A 5,564-nucleotide genomic window follows, 5' to 3' on the forward strand; every position below is an offset into this window, starting at 1 on the left:
ACAGAAGAGATACTGCTGCAGAGAGCCCATAAAGGGGTATCCATACAAAGAAAGAGTAAAATGACCCAAAACCAAAGAAAGGGAAGAATTCTTGGAGGTTTTCAAGTATAACACAGTTGATGAATTCAGTATTAAGAAACATGACAATTTTAATCTTAGTCCAAAGGATAGTAAACTATGAGAGCCTAGCCCAGAAACTCAAAGTGCCTTATACCCCTGGGCATCTGGAATATGAACAAGAGAGAGAACATCGCTTGGACTTAGAGAGAAGGGCCAGGAAAAATGGTGCCACCACTGGTGGAAGGTCACATTTATTGACTGCTTACTATGTGCCAGCATCTCTTCTAAAGGTTTCCTATAACTGAATTATTTAGTCTTCTTATGTACCAGTTGGTTTTATCTTTTTGTTTTTTTGATAAATGAGAAAACTGGGGCCTATGAAGGTTAAGTAATTTGGCTACAATCACATAGTTAGGAATTTGAAAGCAAAGTTTTGAAATTAGAAGAAGAGATTACACAGACCCATGTTCTTGACCACCACATGCAAGAAAGGAAGGTTCCTATCTTAAGGTTAGAAAAAACAGATGAACTAAAAATAAATTGCTGCCAGGCATGGCAATGCCCTCACTATAATCCTAGCTACTGAAAAGGCTGAGGCAGGAGGATTGCAAATTCCAGGCCAGCCTCAGCAACTTATGGAAACCCTGTCCCAAAATAAAAAAAATTTAAAGTTCTGGAAATGTAGCTCAATGGTTGAACATCCCTGGGTTCAATCTCCAGTACGGGTGTGGGGAGAATAAATAAATATTTGCTTACCAGGGCTAGGGTATAGCTTAGTGGACGAGTGAAAGTTTAGCATTATCAAGGTCAGGGGTTCAATTCTAGCACTAAATAAAGAAAAAAGTGGGGAGATGTCAGGGAATGTAGCTCAGTGGTAGAGATCTTGCCTACCATTGGGTGAGGTCCAACACTAAAGAAAGATGGGGGGAGGGAGTTATTTATCCCATGAAGTCATTACTGTAAAGCTTTTATACAATTGAGGTAAATAATAAACATTAAATTTGTGTCCCTAAGACATTGCTACCTTGCTGAACTTCACTGGTGTGCCTTAAAAGCTTTGTCCTAATCACTAGGAGAAGCAGAATGTTGCAGAGAAACTAATGTAGAAGAGCTGTGTCTCTAGAACACATCTTGGGGGAAAAAAATCTCTTTTTTTAATTCCTCATGAGTTGATAGAGAGTTACTCAAGATAAGCCTTGGCAAAGTCCTTAATTCATCATAGAATAAACTGATGTACTTTATAGCCAATTTCAATATATGTACATATTCATTCAATCTTTTTTCTTCCTCAGTAATTTAACAACTAACTTGTTGGTTCACTTGGTTCAGCATTGTGCTAATAAGATAAAATTGATGGGTTTGATTCCTTTTTAGCTCTGGAGGCCATGAACATATCCTAAACTTAGCCAACACAGGCTGTGCAACAACCCCAGAGAAGATGTGTTTGACTCAGAACAAGCATCAACATCACACAAAAGGTAATACTTTATTCAAAGATAACGCATTAAGTTTCTCACACATACACACACACACACACACACACACACACACACAAAATCCTAACATGATTTACTTAATGTTTCACAATAGATCTCTAAGACAATTAAAAATAGATACTTGAAAATTCAATACACTATAACTTATTCAAATTGCCCCTACTTATTTTATATAGTCCTAATAGAATCATTGTCCAACCTTATGATTCAGAATCCAATCAATCAATCCTGATTCAATATAGCCAAAATAAATTAATCAACAAAAATAACAGAAAAAAGCCTCAGTTTCTGATTGCTTATATATATATATATATATATATATGTATATATATATAAAACCTCTTACCTAAGAACAAACAAAATCAATTCTGCTTCAAACATGGAAGTTTAATATGTCTGTAATAAAGTGATCTGAAGCAAATTACATAATCCATCAAGTAAGAGAACCCTAAAAACAGTGAAAGAGCTTCATTTAACAGGTACAATTGCAAACTAGATCGAAAATTATAATGTTTCTAACATCTGCCAACGCCACAACATTAAAGGAGGTGCCTTATAATTATCCAAAGATAATCAGAGGAAAGGAAAAGAATGGTGTATGAAAACTTATCAGAATGAGAACGAGGATAAGTAAATCTCCAATCTCCAATCACCATTGTAAAGAGAAATGTATGCAATTATAGCAGAAACAAATAAAATGAAAAATTTGTAAAGAAAATGTAAAGTTTTGATGTGTGATATTTCAGACAAGGAAAAGCTGATGTTTGTTTAATTTTTTGATACCGGGGATTAAACCCAGGGGCACTTAACCACTGAGATACATCCCCAGCCCTATTTATTTTTCATTTTGAGACAGGGTCTCATTAAGTTGCTTAGGGTCTCACTAAATTGGTGAGACTGAGTTTGAACTTGAAATCCTGCTACCTCAGTCTCCTGAGCTTCTGGGATTACAGATATATGCCACCACACTCAGCTAATATTTAAAACTTCTCCAAAGTAGATTAGATGAATAATGAATGCTATAGAAATAGGGAACGTGGTTTATACATAATTCTCAGAAGGAAGTTCAAAGACAAAAAATACAGGAACATATATTTTTTAAAACATCAGCTGTACTCTGTTTATGTAATATATCTATTAATGATATTCCAAAATAGTGACTTAAAAACATTTCTTCATTCTAGACACACTTAAATATTGACTTACTATCTAGGAAATAAAAATTAATTATTACATTTAATAATTAATTTTGAGTACTTAAACAAGAAGAAAAAGTATACTCAAGGGCTGGAGTTATAGCTCAGTGGTAGAGCGCTTGCCTTGCACATATGAGGCACTGGGTTCAATCCTCAGCACCACATAAATAAACAAAATAAAGATATTGTGTTCATCTACAACTTAAAAATAAGAAAGAAAAAGTACACTCAAAAGATAAAAATAATTTCACCATACAAAACAATAAAGAACTGGGCCTGAGGTTGTGGCTCAGAGGTAGAGCGCTTGCCTCACACGTGTGAAGCACTGGGTTCAATCCTCAGCACCACATAAAAGTAAAATAAACAAAATAAAGGTATTATGTCCATCTACAACTAAAAAATATTTTAAAAAATAATAAAGAACTTAATTTGTGTTTTTCACTTGGAATAGTCTCTTGATTTTCCCCCAGACACATTTTACTCACCATAGATAGAAATTCTACCATCTTCATCTAATTGCAACATACCACACAGTATGTTGTAAACATGACCTGGGTTAGCCTCAGAAGTCAAGGGCGAATATATGTATGTATGTATCTAGTCTTGATCCAGATAGTAAAATGGCAACACATTGATATTCTAAAGTAAGCAAGCAAAGAGGTTTTGGGATCACCCTAAAAGGTGCAACAAAGTCCAATAGTGCTTTTCAGTCCAGAGAGGTACTATTTAAAAAAAAAAAAAATTTAGACATTGATGGACCTTTATTTTATTCATTTATTTATATGTGGTGCTGAGAATCAAACCCAATGCTATGCTAGGCAAGTGGTCTATCACTAAGCTACAACCCTAGCCCCCAAAGCCATTATTTTGAAAGGCCCATCTCTAACTTCATTCACATTTTAGTTCTGATACCTGAATTGCTTTTAAAAAGGAGGAAAGAAAATGGAAAGATGCAAGAAATGGGACACATTTGGAAAAAGTATCAAAATTAACCATTATTTTCAAATTAACATACTTGTAAGCCTACAAATTGACCATTGATCATGGCAAATATAAGACAGTAGTATCATTTTGATGTTATTTTTAATTTGTTCTTTTTTTTTTTCTGTACTAGGGATTGAACCCTGGGGTCCTGTACTATTGAGCTACATCCCTACCCCTTTTTATTTTTCATTTTGAGACAGGGTCTTGCTGTAGGCTGGCCCAGGCTGGCCTCAAACTTGTAATCCTCTTGCCTCAGCCTCCCAGTGTTGAGATTATAGGTATGGGCCACCCTGCCTGGAAAATTTTGTACTTTTTTCTTTTTCATTCCTCTTAATTGGAAGAAAAAAGTATTCCATCAGTACTTCAATGGCTTTCAAACTGTTATCCCAGGCTCTGCAAGGATTTTCTGTTAAATTACTTGAAAAAATAAAGTAAATTAAGATTACAAACCTGGCATGGTCGGGGCATACCGGATCCCGAAACTCAGGAGGCTAAGGCAAGAAGATCCCAAATTCAAGGCCGGAAATTTAGTGAGATCCTGTCTCAAAAAGTAAAAAAGGATTCAGGATGTAGCTCAGGAAGAAGATGCTCCTGGATTCAATTGCAGTAAACACACACACACACACACACACACAAATATTTTCAACAGGAAGAGGAACCCCTGGAATAAGATGAATTAGCACATACATCTGTGTCAGGTGCAATAAACTATTGACTCCAGGATGGATGTTTGTGAGCCAAAAGATGAAGTCACATAACTTATACCAAAAAAGGATCAGAGGATCATAAATTACATAAAATTTGATCAATGAGCTCAAGCTTAAAACTGTTCCCTTTGCTCTCAAGTTGCACATTGTTATCTAGTGACTTTTATCTGAATAAACAGATTTTGCTGATATTTTAGGTAGAAGGATTAAGAATAATTTTCCCCAGCTCTATTCCCACAACAAAGAGGGCCTACTTACCTGCTTTTGAGAACCAGTTGAATATCATAGCATTTTAGGAGCAAACTAAAGATTCACTTCAATAACTCCCACACCAACAAAGAAAAATCTATTCCTCCTCTAAATGAAAATTCAAAATTGCTTGCATAATCTGTTTTAAACACATATGAGCTCTATAAGTTTCAGATTTCTGACCCTTGTCTTCAAGTCCCTAAACTGGACTAAAACCAGAAAAATGCCTGAGAAACCACTTCACACCCCAAACACGTGCAAACTTTGTTCAACAGAACATTTTACTGCCAAAATGGTGTTGGCAGAAGTTTGGAGCAAGGTCCCCAGGCTGCATGATTTGCTGGCACCAGAGTGCTTAAAAATCTTAACATAATACCCATGAGTTTAAGAATTACCAATTTGCTTAAGACTCCTCCCCCAAGTTTGATTTGAGAAAGATAGAAGCTATCATTGAGAAAAACTATTAATACTTTATCCTGTATGCAGAAATAATTTGATTTCCCACTCCTGATTGTCATACCTCTATATTCCTTGGTGTTTGTATTTACATAGCAAATCTAATGCAGTTTATTTTGAAATGCTCGTAAATTCAATTTTATTGGGTTACTTGGGTAAAGGGGCACTGGAAGAACTACTGTAAACACACAAAATTAATTATGACAAAATTCTTAGAAAATATTTAACCTAGGGCTGAGGTTGTGGCTCAGTGGTATAGTGCTTGCCTCACACATGTGAGGCACTGGATTTGGTCCTCAATACCACATAAAAAAATAAATAAGCAAAATAAAGTTATTAAAAAAAGAAAATATTTAACCCAAATAACTTCCATGTATCATAATTTATTATCCTCAAAAATATAGGAGAGATTAAGA

This window comes from Urocitellus parryii, chromosome 1 (assembly GCF_045843805.1).
Source record: "Urocitellus parryii isolate mUroPar1 chromosome 1, mUroPar1.hap1, whole genome shotgun sequence".
Taxonomy (NCBI): Eukaryota; Metazoa; Chordata; class Mammalia; order Rodentia; family Sciuridae; genus Urocitellus; species Urocitellus parryii.